Source organism: Sycon ciliatum, chromosome 6, assembly GCF_964019385.1.
Source record: "Sycon ciliatum chromosome 6, ocSycCili1.1, whole genome shotgun sequence".
NCBI classification, from domain to species: Eukaryota; Metazoa; Porifera; class Calcarea; order Leucosolenida; family Sycettidae; genus Sycon; species Sycon ciliatum.
In genome coordinates this window covers 31,218,758-31,240,477 of record NC_088648.1, presented here as the reverse complement: position 1 = coordinate 31,240,477, position 21,720 = coordinate 31,218,758, and the positions used below count along the sequence as shown (strand labels likewise).

The 21,720-nt window shown below is 45.5% G+C and overlaps 1 long non-coding RNA gene across 1 annotated transcript; it reads left to right on the top strand.

Annotated features, from left to right (window-relative positions):
• The first annotated feature begins 336 nt into the window (after window positions 1-336).
• On the top strand, window positions 337-20,233 carry LOC135819381 (uncharacterized). Its single transcript, XR_010553905.1, has 3 exons — window positions 337-452; window positions 17,443-17,564; window positions 20,170-20,233. It is a non-coding gene; the product is annotated as an uncharacterized LOC135819381 (long non-coding RNA).
• Window positions 20,234-21,720: the final 1,487 nt, after the last annotated feature.

The following is a 21,720-nucleotide window of genomic DNA, read 5'->3' as shown; positions in this document are numbered from 1 at the left end:
AGCCCCTTTCGAAGTTTTTGTGGTTCATTTCGTTCATGGTAAACTTTTTCAAGGAGCCCGGATCGTTTAGCACACTCCAAATCTACTCCATTTCGCGTGCGCTAGCCGGAAGCGGAACCTGTTTTTTACATTTATACAGTACGGGAAGCCCGTTTTCACTTACATTTGCGCACAAGAAGTCCCTTTTATAGCTGCTGTGCTTCGTTTCGCGCATGTCAAGTTTTTGCACCTTGCGACTGTGGCCACACATAGGCATCCTGATACGCCGCCAGTTTGCGAGGCGAAGTATAAGTAGGGCTGACTTGCAGGAAACTGATATGATCATACCGAGTTCTGTTGCCTTCGAAGCTTCTCGAGCTCCTTTTCTCTAGTGAAGGTAGAAAGCCTGCTGTAGAAGAGACTGATAAAGCTGTTCTTGTCAACGCGCCAAGATGAGGACTCTAGCCATACTGGTAGGTGATGATAGATTGCACTCGACAATGTTGGTCCACCGTTGTTTGTTTTGCGAAACCGAAAACCGATATCGGTAATATTGAAAAATCTCGTCACTATGATAGTGCAAGTAGTGTCTGTTCGCTGTAAACTTTATACAATTCCATTCTACAGCATTGGGTACAATTCCATTCCAAATTATAGCCAGGAGCCATCCTGTGGATTAAAGGATTTTAGTACTGTTGCGATGTGTCTGCTTACCATTTTATCACTCAGTCAGTTTACTGGCGGCATAGCCCCCCCCCCCCTCTCTTAAACTAGCGATGTTATATATAGGGCATCCTCCCAAGCAAGGCTGTACCGACAATGCCTAGCTTCAGCGAGAAATTCGCCCCACCTGCAGTAGTTCCACAGGACGCCTTAGTGACGGAGTCTTGGGAGAACGTCGGCGGGGTTTGGTTGGATGGTAGTGATTGCAAATTTAATGAATAAGAGGAAAGAGCAATTCTACGAATTATGACGTTAAACTGATCACAGAAGAAGGATAGAGTTCACATACTATTGTGCAACAAAGGCACCGGCCAGCACTGATACATTGCGGTTCTAATAACTGCTATTTCTTCATTCAGATCTGTTTAATACTCTTTGTCTCACGCTATTTAGGTTATTTCCTCTTGTAGTTTGTCATTTTGCTTTGTCTTTACTCTCTGCCATGGCTGGCTATCGGAAAACAATGGAGTTACATCCGCCCAGCCATTTAGTCTAGTACTGCTAGCCCTTCTTAAACTTGACCTTTATTATAAGACTCTCTTTTGCTTTATAATACAAAGAGAAAGACCAAGGAACTACAAGTTACGCTGTACTGTCCCCTTACACCACGCGTTCGGTTTTTCACGATTCTTGTTCGCATAGCTTCCCCTATTATTGATCTTCGCATCTTTTGAGCCAGACAAGTTGTGTGGAGTGTGGCTTTGCGTTCCTGAATCGTGGTTTGACCGTCTTGTCCAATGGTCTTGCAAGTATCGTCATCGACATGCATGAACATCCGCCAACGTCCTTCACAGCTGAGACTTTCAGCTCGTGCTTATCTTGGTTGCGCTCACCTTCCCCTCCTGATGTTATTTCTATAACTTAGAACCTTCCAAGTTGGAAGGCTGTTGGAGTGCGCATCCAAGATGTGCTAGACTTGTTAGCCAATTAGTTGTAGAACGTCAGTACCGTCGGTCAGTGTCGTGCAATGCTATCGCATGAGCTGATTGCTTTGTAACTGGTGGTGGTAGTGGACAGTATAGCGTAACTTGTAGTTCCTTGGTCTTTCTCTTTGTATAAATTAAACATTGACTCTCCATCTGATGAGCCGTTTTTTTCTTTTTCATTTCGTTTTTCTCACTCCCACACACACATGCTCACAGTCAATTCTGCCTACGTGAGTCCCATTCAGGATGGATACGAGAAAAAATTAATAATATTTTCTTAACGAACCTCGGATGTTGAGCCAATAATAAACGTAGGAAGGAAAAGGAAATATAGATACGAGTTGAGAATAACTCTCCATCACTGTAACCAGATACTATATACAGTCAAAACGTGCAACAACTAGGCACAAAACTGACAGAAAAAAATCTTTAAAAAAAACTGAGACAGTCGACGTCCCGACACCTAGCTTCAACACATCTCCGTAGCACTAACCGACAGCCTTCCAACTTGTCAAATATCCTACTGGTCTCGTCATAGTCCAGTAACAATCGACATTCTTTGTTCCGCTGGGACTGTACCTTGTGCTCATTTTCGTTGCGCTTGCCTTCCCCTCTTTGGTCTTTCCATAACCTTGAACCTTCACAAGTTGGAAGGGTGTCGGTTAGCGCTACGGAGATGTGCTGCAGCTAGGTGTCAGGACGTCGAATGTCTCAGTACTCTGTCAGTTTTGTGCCTAGTTGTTGAACTTTCTGACTGTATACTATTATATTATCTGGTTACACTGATTGAGAGTTACTCTCAACTCGTATCTATATTTCCTTTTCCTTTCTACATTTTTAACGAAGGTATGTATTAGGTCGCAAGTATCCACAAAAAAACACATCCAGTCAAAGAGGGCTCTTATCAAAAAATGTCCGAACGTTTTCGGTCGCTTCTCATTAAAGATCGTACGGGTATACCTCAAGTTGGAAAGACTAAAACTTAGATAGCGTACAGGTAATGAGATAACAACACTCGTGACAAGGTGGAAAATTGTCAAGTTCAGAACGACACAAAGTTCGAAGGAAAATAAAAAATCTTCCCTGTACCATCCTTGATGAGAAGGGACCGATAACGTTCGGATTTTTTTACAAGTGCCTTATTTGACTGGATGTGTGTTTGCGTGGATACTTGCGACCTACTACTTACCTTCGTTATTTTTGTATTATCTGCCTCCGACCTCTTAAAAAAAATCTTGGATGGAGAGCCGAGGATAATTTATAAAAAGTAAAAAGGACCAAGTAGGTGCTAGAGCTGTTAGCTTGTTAGTTGTAGAACGTCAGTACCGTCGGTCAAAGTCGTGCAATGTTATCCCATGAGCTGATTGTTTAGTAACTGGTGGTGTTAGTGGACATTATGGTGTAACTTGTAGTTTCTTGGTCCTTTTTTACTTTTTATAAATAATAATCTTCACAAGTTTGATGGAAAGACACAAACGGGAAAAGTCTGAATAAAAAATAGACTGTCACCACCAGGACTCGAACCAGGGACCTTTACTTGTAGCTAACGATGCTCTAACCACTGAGCTATGGTGTAGTCATCATCCCAGCAGAGACCATTCAACATTTTCTTCAGACACCGGAACTCACACTTATTGTGGATCCACACAGGTAATACTAATAATGATAATGTTGAGTCACCTCCACCATTAAACTGCGCTCTTTAGCCAACTAGACCCTCCTGAGCCATCACCATTGCGAGGACACTTCCGTAGACGATATTGATAAACTCCTTCAGACAGCTGTTTCGCGAATACACAGCTCATCCGTGAAGGTAGATGTTAAATGATTGAAAATATAGATCAAATATAGACCAAACTGCTATTATATAGGGGTTTCCACATACAAAACTGGCATAGCTGAGGTGATAACGCGGGAAAAAGAAAAGTGTGAAGTACTGATGACCCGCATGGGACATGCATGCAGCGTCGGAAATTCGGCGCGAAAAACAATCACTATTCAATGCAGAAATAACGTGCCAGAATCAGAGTACTATGTAGCTAGTGAGAGTCTGTGTACTAGTATTGCAGTTGTCCGAGCGCCATGAAAGTCTGCGAAAGCACCTCACGACCCGCCGACGTCGACAGCCACAGCAACCCCCTAGGGCATTACACTTTACTGCTCGCCCGTCGCGCCAAGACGCTTGGCAGTCACTAGGCTTCATGCCACCGATGTTGTCCACAAGCTACCTTGTTATCTGCCCATCACCCACTGCCACCGACACGCTGGGAGGCCCCGCGGCATTTGCCCAGTATATCGTCGTCAGAGCTGTGTCAACGGTACAATAACGCTGGTAGAAACAAACAGTTGGTCGTATGGTATTGCGTCCTCCGGATTGTCCCTTGACTCGTCTTGTCCCTCTTCTTGCTCTGACGCTAACGGCGCACGTATCATATTACTACAGGGTGCGACAGAGCTCCCATCTACGGAAGTGTCCTCGCAATGGTGATGGTTCAGGAGGGTCTAGTCGGCTAAAGAGCGCAGTTTAATGGTGGAGGTGACTCAACATTTTCTTCAATGGCCACTGCACCTAAACGCCTGGACATTGCCTCACATTCTACTAAGTCATATGAATAGCTGTGTTAGTGCTATGTTCTCTGCTGCGTGTGCAATTCCTACTCGTTCTCGTACACTGTATTTGATTTTTTTCATTTAGTTGTTGAGATAAACCTGGCTAGACCACTGTTTTATCTCAGAAGGGGCGTGATGTGATATGATGCTCATGTCTTATCACGTGACCATTACGTCATATATCTAGCCTGTGTATTACGTCACAACCAGCATGCGCCATCTTGGACTAGTCTTGGACTTGCCTTCGCAATCTGAGAATTTGAGCAATCAGCAGTTGGCGCATGCATGCTTTTCGCATTCTGGGAACGCTCAAATACTTGGTGCACGAGGAGCTTCTGCTAGACTTCTGGGAGCACACCCAAGTCTGTGTGGTGCACATTCCAGCGCAGCGAATTCATATGGGGCGCAGTCTGTGTGTGCAATCTGTACTTGGTAGTGATGAAACAATAGTCAAAACCTAGTAGCCGAATATTCTTTGGCTTAACGAACGAATGAACGAGTATTCTTTTGGTAACACCGATGACATCACATGACCTCCTCTCAGTCATTTTATCTGGGAATTCTCAGATTGGGCGGAACGTACACATGCAAGCGATGTGATGCAGTCATGTGTGCACTACTGTACTACAATGATATGCAATCGGATACTGGGACAACAGGGCACACAACTGACAGGGAAACTCAAAGGCGAGATTCGAGATTCAACGATAGGACGAGATTCAACAGCCTACTGCTTAGCTACAGCACGTCCACTAAGCGACAACCAGTAACCTTCTAACTTGGGCAGCTTAGATCAGGAAGTCGACGACGACGTCGATTTTGACCACTGCGGCAATGGCGTGTAGGTGGCGATGAAGTCGAGACCCTAGGCGGAGCTCTCTAAACCTCACCACCACTGCCACGATTTAGGTTCTGCGTGCTTCCCCTAGCTGCATCTCATGTTTCGCATTTCAGTGGTCTTTTTAAAAATTCAAAAAAAAACCAGCTAAGTCAAGAGAATATTATCCCTGCTGGTAAAGTCGATTTCTCTCGATTTTGGATGTGCCAATGGCGAAGTAAAATAAGCTTAACAAAAAACACCAAACCTGTGTGCCTTGTTAGCTCTCGCCCAATCATATACTGCATTTTCACAAATTCTGTATACTGGTATTTTCAAAAAGAGGGGACCCTAAGTTTATGAGTTATCTGTTTTGTCCAACACTAACGATTATAAGCAGGATACTGTTGAGTCAAAATATCAAAGTCAAAGTATCCTGCTTACTATCATTAGTTTTGGACAAAGTGGATAACTTATGTTCTTCTCTTTTTCCAATTTTGATCCTTGGCAATTCAACCGAGTTTTATCTGCACATTTTTTACTTTCGGTGCATCTTTTTCATACCTCAAATTTCAATAAACCGAACAAACACGGACTCACATAATCCAATAGGGAATTGTGTCTCAGTACCTACTTGTATTATCTTCTGTTCACCCAACCTGCCCCATTATCCACATACCGAAAATATTGAGCACCTAAAACTTATGAAATTAGAGTACCTATTTTAAACGTGTATTGCAAACACAGGCACAGTGAGTGGCTCAAAGACCATCACGATTGAGATGCAAAAGGTACCTGGTTCAAGTCATGGAAACAGTTTTTGCAGCCGTGCTGCTTCCCACATTCAACTGTAAATTTGTGATCAGACACAAGAGGTACATGCATGGGGCTAATGGTTTTTTCAGGCACTTGTGCCAGTGGTTGTGAGACTTATCCCTTCTCCTCCATCGCTAGGCGCTGCATGTGCCACTAGGGTTCACCGGGTGTTAGTTTTTGTCACAAGTTCACAAGGGAACGAACACGATAATTTACAATTTTTGTGTATTATTTTTAACGCTCCATATTATTTAAAGGGGAACTCCACGAAAAAATGAAAATTTGATAGCCTGTAGAGTTTCGGGCGCTGAGTCGAATGGTCTTGGTCCAAAGTCTCTACGAGAAAGCGTTCTTGAGATATTTCAATTTTAGCCACGCCCCATACCAATGTATGTGTGACGTCATTGCGGCATGGTGCGAAAATACGTGGATTTTGAATGTCACTTTCTTCAGGACGAAAGTCACTTCAGAAAGTAGTTTGCCAAGTCGCCTAAGCCGCTGCAATGCCAAATTGTTGTGTTGTTGATTGTGCCAGTATCACATCATCCTCCTGGGGTTAGTTCTCTCAGATTCCCAAAGGATGGAGACCTGGCAAAGCGCCGAGATGTTGCAATGCGTCGTGAAAATTTCAAGCCTATTTTCGCAGCACGAGCTATGTTTGCTCGCTGCATTTATGATCCAGAGGGACTTGAGAGCTGAGTTTTGACGAGTACGCCGTCCAGGAAAGCCCTCATCAGTGTACCAGTGCCCTCCGAACCGTGAGCCTCCAGCAAAGAGAACTCAACAAGCTGCAACTGAGAAAGCAGGGCGAGATACGTTCATCACCCCATCAACTCCGACTGCAGCTAGCTGATGAACGATATTACCCCAGTAACTTTGCGCATACCAGTACTCAAACTGTGCACATCTGTCATCAACTGGGACGCAAACTGACAGACCCCCAGCAAGTACGAAGGTTACAGAACTGTTTGCTTGCGATGTTCAGGCAGCATGCACGACGAACTGTCTACCAATCCTGCCAAACTGAGCCAGTGTAAGTAAGTTGATTGCGTGGATATGTCTCTATTTATAACAGCTACCCTACTTCTAGGCATGGTTACATGAATACCATATCACTCAGAGCAGTTGTTAGAAGTCTGGACAGCCTAGGAATAGTGCAAGTAAAGTGAAACAAAAATTTATTACACTCCGAGTTCCACGCTTGCGGGATCACCAGGCCAAAAAAATATAATTTCGAACAAGGAATGGGTTCTGGTTGTATGCGAAAGAAAAGTAAGTGAATACCTATTGTGCAAGGAATACAGTGGGAACTACACACATTATACACATGCACTCACACCTTCACCCACGTGCGCGCGCGTGTGCGTGCACACACACAAACACAACAACACACACATACGCACCCACATACTCAAACTCACTTGCACGCACGCTAGCCTAAGGATAGTACATATGCTGTAGTAGTGGTGTACTTAGTGAAATGACTATGTGTACATCTAATGACGCCGCCACTCCACGCCAGGAGACAACAAACATCTGCTGAACATTTTTGCTCCCGTCTCTTATGGGCAACACAGGGAATGAAACGAACAATGCAATTGAGAACAAGAATCGTCCTGTACGGTGAAGTTTCCATTTTCTCATACAGCAGTATATTGTCTAAGCAAGTGTGTTTTCTCCACATTCTTTTTGCCATGCAGGTATATCACAGTGTCCTGCCAAACTACATTCTCAAACGCATTTGTTTCTCAATTCTGGGGATGATTGGACACGCACATCTCGCAGCTCTTGACGACGTAAATGTCAACCGTCGTCACAGCACAACCAAAAAGACCGCGATAGGAAGGTATAAAGTCCAGTTCTCAAAGCATAAAGAAGACTGTGGCCAAATAGAAAATTAAACGACAGAAAGAGCGATGAGTATGTTGACAAGCTCATGTGTGAGGTGGTAGCGGTTGCAAATGGCAACCTCAATGTTCCTGCCTTGGAGAAGCGTGTTTCCCTGCCAAATTCCAGGTGGAAGCCTCCTGAGAAGGCTGAGGTGGTGCAGGATTTGGATATCTTTGCCTGATGGTATTCACGAAACAGGCTGGAAGACGACAACGAAGGTGCTTGCCCAATTTGCCGTGTACATAGTGTGTACTGCCTGTGTGCCGCATAGCGTAGAGATCTACACAAACACAGAATGTCATATGGAATGTGTATGATGAGTGCTTGTACACATACCACATTGCTGTACCGTATTTATTATTATAGTCAAATACTCATTTACTCTACATATGCGCTGTATTGCACCTACCGGTACCTACCTGCACTTTCAGTGCGTGCTCCATACTAATTTAGTGTCCACTGATACAAAGATGGACGGTCTTGTAGAATTTACCATAATTGCTGATTTCAAATTGAATTCCAATGATCTAGGGGATGAATACTGATTAGGACGCGTTCGATTACCTACTAGTACAGAGATGTCTTGGTCAGAAAGGGCAGATTTCTTACTCTCCTGCCAGAATTTGTGCATTATTTTGGTGTACGCTTTCTTCACCCCACGCTAGTACGTTGCATGCCATGGTATACTAGAGAACGAGTTTATTGACAGTCTATCGCTTGAAACGATAAAGTATGTGGTCGGGTGTGATCAAATGCACCCATGGTGCTCATAAACTGTGTGCAGTGCTCTCTTCACCAACAGAACACGTCCTACCATACTTTGCAGATCTTGTACCAATCCAAGGGAAAATGACAAAGACAAAATTTGAGTCATGCATGAAAACTTGTGATAGCTATAGTACAGAACAACGATGTTCGTGCTATGCCTGACAACAATAAGTTACACACAAAACATTACGTGCATCGATCCTCACAAGATAAGTCAGGACATACTCGGAGCAAAGAGAAATTTGTTTGTGTCATGCATGAAACTTGTGATAACTACCAGTACAATGTCTTTCTTGTGCGACGCCTACTGTAGTGCGCCTGACAACAATAAATTTCCCCCCCAAAATAAGAATAAGTGTATCATGCTGATACGCGATCCTCACAAGACAAGTCAAGGCAAACTAATTGAGGTTTACCTAATGTCATACTCTTCTGTCACTGGCATTGGCGGCTTCTGCATGTCGAGATAACCTCGAAGAGCAGTGATGGGCACAGCCTAATGCAAGGATACGATCTCGTAATCTGCGAGGTCCGCTACGCAAGAAACCTTGGGCCGTCTTGTCAACAGCGACGGCAGCATCCTACCAGCAAAATCGTTCCCGCGGGCTGGGCATGGCTATACACTTTTGTCCACGCTCGCACCAGTCGGAGTCCCAAACGAATCGAGATTCTGGTGGCCAAGCTACTCGTCTTCTGTCGGATGCAGCTGGTGAAGCATCTTCTTCCTCAACATTTGTTACACGCAATGGAAGCTCCTCAGCAGAGTATCTGGGCTCCCTGCCCCAACCATACGCGGCGGTGGGCTGTTGGTCGTCCTCACTGGCCTCAGCATCGCTGCCTTCATTGCTGGGGACAGAGAATTGTTCGGAATCGCCCATCTTCCCTTGAAATACCAACTAAAATTAGTGCTTGTAGATTGGCGAAGAGAAACGACTACGCCACAATGACGTAGGCAGCCCGTGATGATGTAACCAAATGGCCGCATGACGTCAGGGCGCGGCCCCCGTTTTTGCAATTTCAAAGTGAATTATCTCAAGAACGCTTCGTCGTAGAGGCTTCGGACCAAGACCATTCGACTCAGCGCCCGAAACTCTACAGGCTATCAAAGTTTCATTTTTTCGTGGAGTTCCTCTTCTTAAAGGGGAACTCCACGAATAAATGAAACTTTGATAGCCTGTAGAGTTTCGGGCGCTGAGTCGAATGGTCTACGATGAAGCGTTCTTGAGATATTTCACTTTGAAATTGCAAAAACCCGGGCCGCGCCCTGACGTCATGCGGCCATTTGGCTACGTCATCACGGGCTGCCTACGTCATTGTGGCGTAGTCGTTTCTCTTCGCCAATCTAAAAGCACTAATTTTAGTTGGTATTTCAAGGGAAGATGGGCGATTCCAAACAATCCTCTGTCCCCAGCAATGAAGGCAGCGATGCTGAGGCCAGTGAGGACGACCAACAGCCCACCGCCGTGTATGGTTGGGGCAGGGAGCCCAGATACTCTGTTGAGGAGCTGCCATCGCGTGTAACAAATGTTGAGGAAGAAGATACTTCAGCAGCTGCGTCCGACAGAAGACGAGTAGCTTGGCCACCAGAATCTCGATTCGTTTGGGACTCCGACTGGTGCGAGCGTGGACAAAAGTGTATAGCCATGCCCAGCCCGCGGGAACGATTTTGCTGGTAGGATGCTGCCGTCGCTGTCGACAAGACGGCCCAAGGTTTCTTGCGTAGCGGACCTCGCAGATTACGAGATCGTATCCTTGCATTAGGTTGTGCCCACCACTGCTCTTCGAGGTTACCTCGACATGCAGAAGCCGCCAATGCCAGTGACAGAAGAGTCTGACATTAGGTAAGCCTCAATGACTTTGCCTTGACTTGTCTTGTAAGGATCGCGTATCAGCATGATACACTTATTTTTGGGGGGAAATTTTTTGTTGTCAGGCGCACTACAGTAGGCATCGCACAAGAAAGACATTGTACTGGTAGTTATCACAAGTTTCATGCATGACACAGACAAATTTCTCTTTGCTCCGAGTATGTCTTGACTTAACTTGTGAGGATCGATGCGCGTTATGTTTTGTGTAACTTATTGTTGTCAGGCATAGCACGAACAACGTTGTTCTATAGTGCTAGTAGTTGTCACAAGTTTTCATGCATGACTCAAGCACATTATTTTGTCTTTGTCATTTTCCCTTGGATTGGTACAAGATCTGCAAAGTATGGTAGCGTTCTGTTGGTGAAGAGAGCACTGCACACAGTTTATGAGCGCCATGGGTGCATTTGATCACACCCGAACCCATACTTTATCGTTTCAAGTGATAGACTTTGTCAATAAACTCGTTCCATGGCATGCAACATACAATCATGGGGTCAAGAAAGCGTACACCAAAATAATGCACAAATTCTGGCAGGAGAGTAAGACATCTGTACTTTCTGACCAAGACATCTCTGTACTAGTAGGTAATCGAACGCGTCCTAATCAGTATTCATCCCCCACATCATTGGAATTCAATTTGAAATCAGCAATTATGGGAAAATCTACAAGACCCTCCATCTTTGTACCAGTGGACACTAAATTAGTATGGCGCGCGCACTGAAAGTGCAGGTAGGTATCGGTAGGTGCAATTCAGTGCATATGTAGAGCAAATGAGTATTTGACTATAATAATTATTACTGTACAGCAATATGGTATGTGTACAAGCACTCATCATACACATTCCATATGACATTCTGTGTTTGTGTAGATCTCTATGCTATGCGGCACACAGGCAGTTCACACCATGTACACGGCAAATTGGGCAAGCACCTTCGTTGTCGTCTTCCAGCCTGCGTTGTGAATACCATCAGGCAAAGATATCCAAATCCTGCACCACCTCAGGCTTCTCAGGAGGCTTCCACCTGGAATTTGGCAGGGAAACACGCTTCTCCGAGGCAGGAACATCGAGGTTGCCATTTGCAACCACTACCACCTCACACATGAGCTTGTCAACATACTCATAGCTCTTTCTGTCGTATAATTTTCTATTTGGCCACAGTCGTCTTTATGCTTTGAGAACTGGACTTTATACCTTCCTATCGCGGTCTTTTTGGTTGTGCTGTGACGACGGTTGACATTGACGTCGTCAAGAGCTGCGAGATGTGCGTGTCCAATCATCCCCAGAATTGAGAAACGAATGCGTTTGAGAATGTAGTTTGGCATGACACTGTGATATACCTGGATGGCAAAAAGAATGTGGAGAAAACACACTTGCTAAGACAATATACTGCTGTATGGGAAAATGGAAACTTCACCGTACAGGACGACTCTTGTTCTCAATTGCATTGTTCATTTCATTCCCTGTGTTGCCCATAAGAGATGGGAGCAAAAATGTTCAGCAGATGTTTGTTGTCTTCTGGCATGGAGTGGCGGCGTCATCAGATGTACACATAGTCATTTCACTAAGTACACCACTACTACAGCATATGTACTATCCTTAGGCTAGCGTGCGTGCGAGGGAGTTTGAGTATGTGGGTGCGTATATGTGCGTGTTGTTGTGTTTGTGTGTGTGCACGCACACGCGTGCGCGCATGTTGTTGAAGGTGTGAGTGCATGTGTTTATTGTGTGTAGTTCCCACTGTATTCCTTGCACAATAGGTCTTCACTTACTTTTCTTTCGCAAACAACCAGACCTGGGTGAAGGTAGGTTGAGTTGGGATGACTCCTTGAGTTGGGTGACTCCGCTCTCTCGTGAAAGAAGAATGTCTTCTTCATTCAGGACTGGTCTAAAGAATGTATCAATAGGAAGTTTCAACGTTAGAGGTATTTCTAGTCAGGTGAAGCGGAAGCAGCTTGCTCGGGATATCGCGAGGTACCGAGTCGATGTTTGTTGTCTTCAAGAAACGAAAATAGTAAATTCTTTTGATGAAACGCTGGGCAACGGAACGAGAATCATCTGCCTGCCGTCAGAGTGCAGGCATTACGGTATGGGCTTTGCCGTTGGAGGTGCCCTCAAGGACTGTATGAGCCTGTATTGGCGTATTTCTGACAGAGCGGCCGGTATTCAATTCAAATTTCCCAATAGCAAAAAATCATCGTTGACGGTCATCAACGCCTACGGTCCAACAACAGAACGGCTGCGGGCAAGCCCGGATGAACAAAGTGAGTTCTTTGACAGTTTGGCGAACGCCGTGACTGACTACGCTTCCAGTGGATTATTGTTCGTAGCTGGTGACTTCAACTCGAAGCTAGGGATACGCAAAAGTGGCGAGTCCTTTCTTGGACGCCATGGCCGCGGTCAACGAAACTTGAGTGGTGGAGTTTTTGCTAGTTTCCTTGAAGCTCACAACCTGTTCGCTGGCAACACAGCATTTCAGCACAGCGCTAGACATAAAACAACGTGGCAAGGCCCTTGCCGTGACAATTCCGGTGTTCCTGTTTACAATATGATAGATTACATCTGCTGCCGTCAGAACCAGAGTCCCCTTCTAACAGACGCAAGGTCGTATGCGGGAACATATGTATTCTCCGACCATCGCCTAGTTGTGGCGAGACTGGACATGTCGAGATTCTATGGTGTTCTGGGTATGCACCAACGCAAGACCACTGCAAACAAAACATGCGCCCTGACACTGGAAAGCTTGCTTCAGATGTCGCAATTCAGGAATCCTACAAGAGAACTGTGGAGACCCAGGTCCAGTGCAGCGTGTCATCAGAAGCCAACAGCACCCAAGCAGTCTGGGAATCCTTATCTGAAGTCCTCAGCAAATCAGCACTGGATTCGGCCGGCACTCAGCAGAGACAACATCACCGCCATGACTTCTCCCCTGAAATTGAGTTGCTGTCACGCAAGGAGAAAGATCTTCGCCTGGCGATTGGAGAGTGCAGGGATGACCAGAAAAGACAGTCACTAAAAAATCAAAGAAATCGCACAATGCATGAAATTCGTGATATCGCATCCGACAGTGCCAAGAGAGCCTTGGATCGTCAAGCAGAGGAATTGGAGCGACTGCATGATAGTGGGGCAAAGATGTTCCGTGCTGTCCAGCTACTGAAGCGAAAACCGTACAGCCAGCCTATTATTCATGATGAGAAGCAGCGGGTCGTTATCAACCCTGCAGACCAGCAGGCGTTCATCATCAAGCATTATGAAAGCCAATTCCATGATAAATCCCTCCCTGACATTCCACAATTCCTAGGTGATCCCAGCCCTCTCCCCAATCAAATCACATCGTCCGAAGTTAGGAGGGCCTTCCAAAGCCTGAATAACGGGAGAGCGGCAGGCCCTGACCATCTCTCCGGAGAGTTACTCAAGTACAGTCCTCCCATTGTCGCTGAGATGACTTCCGACATCTTGAACCGAGCTATTGAGACACATGACCCACTCGAAGTTGGCAGAGGAACCCTAATACTGCTGCAGAAGCCCGGTAAACCACTAGGGCCGCTTACTAGTACGCGCCCTATCGTACTGCTCTCGGCGTTGAGAAAGACGCTGTCCCTGATTGTGCTGAAGAGGATACAGCCAGCGGTTGATCAGTACCTGGCTACATCCCAAAGTGCTTTTCGTCGTGGCCGCAGCACAAGTGATGTGGTGTGGTGCCATAGATGGCTATGTAGTATGACGCAGCGATTCAATACGTCCATCCACATATTGGGAATTGACATGAGTAAAGCATTCGACACTGTCCGCCGCGATGTCCTGATGAGGATCCTTGAATCCTTCCTCCAAGAAAGTGAGCTCCGAATGATCCGTATACTGTTGACTGAAACCTGGCTTGAACCTCGTGTGAAAGGTGCATCGAAAAGCTCCTTCAAGACAAATATCGGATTCCCTCGAGGGGACAGTCTCTCTCCAGTGCTTTTCACCATTTACCTGGAGGCTGCTCTCCGGGACCTACGACAGGAGCTGCCATCTCGCCCTGCTGTGGACAATGACCTGCCGCTGGATATCGCATACGCGGACGATGTTGATTTTGTGAGCCGGGATGAGACGTTTCTCAGTGAAGTTGAACAACAAGCTCCAGCAGTTCTTGCGAGATGGAACCTGAACGTTAATCCCTCCAAGACAGAGCATACCACCGTCGCCCGATTTCCCGATAGGAACCAAGAAACGTGGCGTACTGTCCGCATACTAGGCTCCCTCCTGGGTGACTCCGAAGATGCTGCTCGGAGGCGTCAACTGGCCGCCGCCGCCTTCAACTCACTCCTCAAGATCTGGACCCGGATGCGCCAGATCAGTGAAGGTCTTCGGCTGAGGCTTTACAACGCCTACGTCATCCCAGTCCTTACCTACAACTGCGGCACTTGGGGCCTACCGATGTCGGAGCTCGCGCGAATGGATTCGTTCCACAGGACCCAGCTAAGGAGCATCATCGACATGCGGTACCCTAAACGAATTAGCAATGACACTCTGTATAAGCGCTGCGGAGCTGTCCCCATCAGCGAGATGATCACAAGGCAGCGCTACAGTCTTGCTGGCCATATCTTTCGTTTGGCCCCAACTGCTCCTCCACAGTTGGCAGTGGATATGTATCTTCGCCTGGCCAACGACGAGGGCACTGAACGCTTCAGGGGTCGACCTCGGACGACTTTGGTAACGGTCTTGCAGACAGAACTGTTATCATGGCATGGACTTACCCTCCACCAGCCGCTAGATGTTGACGCAGTCCGCACAATGGCAGCGGACCGACAGGCATGGCGTGGAGCCCGCCCCACCTAACAGGACTGACCAGACATGTTGTATGCATATTCTATTTTATTTTATACTTTGGATGAAGTTTTCCATTAGTCATATTTGTGTTGTTGCTAACGGCTTTTGTTGACGTCACTTCTGTCATTTCATTGTATCGTATTACTCTTCAGACATCAATCCTGAATGGCATAAGCGAAAGTGGCACCCCCGCCACCTACGCGGACATGCTTTTAATAATAATAATAAACAACCAGAACCCATTCCTTGTTCGAAATTATATATGTTTTTGCCTGGTGATCCCGTAAGCGTGGAACTCGGAGTGGAATAAATTTTTGTTTCACCTTACTTGCACTATTCCTAGGCTGTCCAGACTTCTAACAACTGCTCTGAGTGATATGATATTCATGCAACCATGCCTAGAAGTAGGGTAGCTGTTATAAATAGAGACATATCCACGCAATCAACTTACACTGGTTCAGTTTGGCAGGATTTGGTGAGACAGTTCGTCGTGCATGCAGCCTGCACATCGCAAGCAAACAGTTCTGTAACCTTCGTACTTGCTGGGGGTTTGTCTGTTTGCGTCCCAGTTGATGACAGATGTGCACAGTTTGAGTACTGGTATGCGCTAAGTTACTGGGGTAATATCGTTCATCAGCTAGCTGCAGTCGGACTTGATGGGGTGATGTACTCTTCTGATCCTGATGGAACGTATCTCGCCCTGCTTTCTCAGTTGCATCTTGTTGAGTTCGCTTTGCTGGAGGCTCACTGTTCGGCGGGCACTGGTACACTGATGAGGGCTTTCCTGGACGGCGTACTCGTCAAAACTCAGCTCTCAAGTCCCTATGGATCATAAATGCAGCGAGTAAACATAGCTCGTGCTGCGAAAATAGGCTTGAAATTTTCACGACGCATTGCAACATCTCGGCACTTTGCCAGGTCTCCATCCTTTGGGAATCTGAGAAAACTAACCCCAGGAGGATGATATGATACTGGCACAACCAACAACACAACAATTTGGCATTGCAGCGGCTCAGGCGACTTGGCAAACTACTTTCTGTAGTGACTTTCGTCCTGAAGAAAATGAGATTCAAAATCCAAGTATTTTCGCACCATGCCACAATGATGTCACACATACATTGGTACGGGGCATGGCTAAAATTGAAATATCTCAAGAACGGTTTCTCGTAGAGACTTCGGACCAAGACCATTCGACTCAGCGCCCGAAACTCTACAGGCTATCAAATTTTCATTTTTTCGTGGAGCTCCTCTGTTAACCCTTTATTGGCCGATTAAAATACAAACAAGCCCACGCAATCGCTAAACCTGTACCTAAATCGGACGTAACTTTAGTTTGCATTGGACAAATTCCACAATCTTGGGCATCCTGGAAAGGCCTTGGCGAGAGGAGCGCAATGAGCGTATACTCGACTCCACGGGAGGCACTGGCCCAGCGCTGCAAGCCAGGGAAGGCCCACCAGCGCTGGGCTCACGCTCTAGATCTATCTCTACCCACCATTTCACTCCTGTTGCTCGTATCAAACTCAAATTTTTTCGTAGAGATGCCGGGAACCTGCTTTTGAAGTTGAATCGGTGCAGCCTTGTCAACAGGTGACGTAAGCAGGGAAAATCCCAGCCGTTGACCCACGCATCGCGCTCTGAGCGCAAATTTCCCGGGACCAACATTACGAGTGCTATAACTCAGGCACCGCTCTTTGTATCGCTTTGAAAAATGTTCCAGGCGACAGCTGAGAGTTTTCTCTTTAACCTACATATTTCGATCTCTTCAAAAGACTGAGATTTCACCAAGTTATGATAATTTCAAAATGCCTACTCCATCGAACATCGGTGTTCGATCAATGTATGGGCCAGCCAATGTAAAAGAGAAAAGGACGTATGGATACGAGTTAAGAGTAACTCTCCATCACTGTAACATGATACTATATACAGTCAGAAAGTGCAATAACTAGGCACAAAACTGACAGAGTACTGAGACATTCGACGTCCTGACACCTAACTTCAACACATCTCCGTAGCGCTAACCGACAGCCTTCCAACTTGGAAGGTTCAAGGTTATGGAAAGACCAAAGAGGGGAAGGCAAGCGCTTTAAATATCCTTCTATTATCTCTTAAATGGCCGCCAAGTATTTTGAGAATAGAGATTTTAAACAACAACGACTAGTTTGACGACGACGACTGGAAGTGGGAATATGAATCTCCAACCCTGTTCTGTTTCCTCTTCAATATGTTCTGCAGATGTTGATCTGTATGGCCAAGATGGCTTTGGCTGAGCCGGAACCTGACCAGAATGTGACCTTTTGCGGACATTGCCAATGCCGTGGGAACAATATTATTGGATGCAGGAATGTTGCAGCTGTGTAAGTTTTTCTTTGGCAAGGAGGGCTCACCTTTCTGACACCCGGGCTGCATTTCTTTTCCGTCCATCCTGTCTTTACTCCCTTTCTCTTCTGGCATCATGTCTAACATTGGGTGGAGCACAAGCCAAGGCTAGGCTCATGCCTCAGGCCGATGCCAACGTGAAAAGGCAAACACACTGACATGACATTATCAGTCGCGAGTCAGTCAAGTGTCAATTTCCGCAAGAATTGTGTGTTTCTCCTTCATTGCTTTGTAACGGGAATGGTCTTAGAGACTTCTTCTCCCATTCCCGTTGGCCTTCCAATCACATAATTACTTACACTCTTTCTGCATGCTCTGTATGGTGATCCCCGAATTACTTATTATTATTATTCATGCATAATGGACAACTATTACTCTACACACTATCCACCTTTAGGAAAACACTTTATTTCTACACATTCTTGTTCTACCTCCGACATCGTGCTCTGAACACACCAGGGAGTCGAATATGACTCCCTGCATTGATTCTGAAATATGAAGCTGGCCACGACAAGGGCTCCGCCTTAGGACTTGGTTAGTCCAGAAGGAGCGTGTTCGATTTGTTGAGTCGACTGGAGCTGCTAGTATGCTTCCTGTTACATGGTGTCAGAACTTGTCTTGAGCATTGTTTGTCAGGCTCTTGAGACTCCACCCCTGTGGTGTTGGTCAGCAGGGTTGAGAACTCGGCATTTCTGTTCGTCGGGGAATAGTTGTAATGGTTCCGCACGTCGGATAATAGTTGTAGTGTTTCCATTCATAGTAGGATAGTTGTTGTGTTTCCGGTCTCGGCGTCGGAGGATAGTTTTGGTGTTTCCGTTCGTTGGAGGATAGTTTTAGTGTTTCCGTTCGTCTGAAGGTATTTTTTACTTTGATAATTCCGTACTTCGGAAAGTTTGTTTGTTTAGTCAGCATGGATGTAGCCCAAATAGCTTTTGCTCACCAGGAGCAGCTCCGGCGATTTGTGACAGCCATCTGCCCGAGCACGGCCACGGACTGATCTGGCACAACACCTCTTCCGGCTAATGGCACATCGTGTCGATGTTGTCTTTGAAGACATTGCTGATCCATGTCGTGATCAAATGCACAAGGCAGGAAGGAAAACAGGGAAGTAGAGAGGACTCTACTTTGAGTAAAGGCAACATCATGTCATTGGTTTCGCAACTTTCCGCAAGAGGAGTCCTCCGTACCCGCAATAATCTGCCGACGGCCCTTCAGCTGGATAAGAATGGACTACATATAATCAAGTAAAACCCCAAAAATAGTTTCCAGGGACTACTCTACTACTTGAGGTTTGATCACGAAGATGGTCTCCAGACACGACGGCGAACGGCAATTATGTGTTTGCTATGAGTCGCGACACCATATTCTCCTTTCGCTCGTACATTTATTTATCACAACAGTGAAAGAATGACCAACCATGCTCAGAAAAATCAAGAAAGTTGGCGAAGCAGCCGCCATATTAGGGGTAATGGACTGAAATGTAGAGTCTGTAGCATGAGCCTAGCAAGCAAATGCTCTTATAATAAACTGACCAGAGGTCGCCCTTTCGCTGCGCGCAGTGCCAGCTGTTGATTTCCAAGATAGTGCACCTGTAATTATTGGTTCTTTCTTTTAAAAGGTACCCTTTACCCCTAGGACTTCCGTTTCTACACATATTGCCAAAAATAATACCAAGCAGGTATGTTTAAGTCCCGTTGAGCCATATGATGCCTCCGGCAATTCTAGCCCTTTAAGAGCCACAGGAAATTTTCAAAAATCTGCATTTTTTCGTGTTCCTCGGATCATAGCTTCAGTTCTACTCACTCAATCCTCACAATCTAGGGCTTCCTGGAACGGTCTCCGCGAGAGGAAGAGAATGAGGTCGATCATGATTGCCAGCACACCGTCTATCCAGCGCTAGATCGCAGCGACAGTACGAAAAATGCCCCAAATGCGTCCAATTGCGTCCCGCTCCAGATATTTCATTCTACTTGATCGTGGAGTTCCAAATTTTTTGCTGTGTACTCTTGACAATATCAACAGTGAAACCCGTGCAAATTCGAGTAAACCAGCGTGACGAAAAGTCTCAAAAATCTCAATACTAAAGTTGCACTGCGCGCTTTTGAAATTGCTGAGATCGCGGCTCAACTTACGAGTGATTTATCTCGGGAACCGTTGCTCGCAGCGCTTCGCGAATTGTTTCTCCCGACAGGTGAGAGTTTCTTTTTTTTTGAGCGAGATTGGACTGAGTTACGATCTTTTGAAGTTTTGCATTAGAATGCGTCGTTTACGACGCATTCAAGTATGGGGCGGCTCCTAAAGGGCTAGGGTAGTTGAAATCTTGATAATTCTAGGATTAAGAAGCAATAGTTGTCCTGGTGCCGTGTGTTCGTTCGTTCCTGACAATTTAGAGAAACAGAGGGTGCATAACAACGTGAATGTACCAACGAAAATTGCCCTCTCTTGTATACTGCTCCATCAATAGTTCCCCAGGGGTGCAAATCAAGCTAGCACGGTATTTAGTTTCCTCTGCAACAAAGAGTAAGTCACGGATTGCTGCATGCCGATGCACTCAATCTAAATTTTGTTTTTGTCCACTCTCAGATTTGTTGACGGCGTTGTCCTGCCCAGTATTAATCCTGGTATATTTGACCACTTGTACCTCTTAATACATTTGTAAGTAGTTCCACTCTGTTGCTTTCAAGTGGCACACATGTATCATGCATTGCTATAATTATTGGTCTGCTTGCACATGTATAAATTATACAGGTCTGCTTGCACATGTATAAATTATACAAGTGTACATGTAATACACCAATTTTAACTCGGATATTGACGCAGTAATAAATGCAAAAAAGAAGAGAAGAAAACACATGAGAACAAGTTATGCAGCAACTATTCACGGCTGTAACAAGATAAACAGTCAGAAAGTGTGGTAATGGGTTTTGTGCCCTATTATCCAACTTTCTGACTGTTTATCATCTTCCTACAGCCGTGGATAGTTGCTGCATAACTCATTCTCATGTGTTTTGGAAAGAACAGGTGTCAGCACCGACGCAATCCTCACATTCAAGTAAACCAACTTGGTAACCGAACGTTTTCGTTCCCTTCTCATCATGGCTAAGTATAGGGAATAATGGAAAATGTCAAAACACAGCAATTTATAGAGCTACATCAAAAGCACGGATCGATAGCCTCATGCTATACGTGTGGAAAAAAATTACTTCAGGAGAACAGTCAAACACAGGTTGAAGGTGAATAAATTACTAAACGTAATGCATCAGTGAGGAGAAGCACTCCTGACACTTTCGCGAGGATTAAGACCAAACAACTGATGTGACAACATATTTTCCTTCTGAACACATACTGTATAGCAGGAAATTTTCTGACGGAATTATTTTCGGACAAAGCCGAATTTCGACATTTCGTACGGATTTTATTTTCGTACAGTGGTGCATGCTAAATGCACTTGTTTGCTTGCGGTACGCATGTATAGTGTACATAACTTCACAGGAACAAATTTTAGTACGGAATTTATTTTAGTACAAAAGAGGGCGTGTACGAAATCGTACGAAAATATATTCCGTCCGAAAATTTCCTGCAATACAGCAGTTCAGGGGACAAACACAGACAAATGCAATACAGATCTGCCAGTGGCCAAAACTGAGCAAACATCATCGCTGTACAACTCGCGACAACTATCACTAACGGACAGATGACTCTTGATGGCCGATTGCTCATTGTTGGAATGTCGCGTCTTTTTTGTCACCTCCAAAGTCGCATCTCTTAACCCGTCCTTTCTACTAATGTGTTCTTTTTTCACAAATATACCTATTGCTGATAATATTATTATACTACACTTGCAAATAATCGACGTGGAGACAACAGTTTTATAATAGCAATAAAGAGAACAAATTCTGCAGTCATCGCCACACTACAACGAAGTCATGAAAGTTTACCAGAATTAATTTTCTTGTCACATTCATCAGTGGAAGGTCGTGACTGAAGAGTAACTGAGGACGAGTTGGGAGATGAGACGGAGGACGAGGTTGCGGTTGTTGGAGACGAGGAATCAGATGGTGATTGTGATCGTAAGAAGTCTGCCGTTTTCTTCACTTGTCGTCTCACCCTAAGTGTCTGCAGGTGTATGATGAT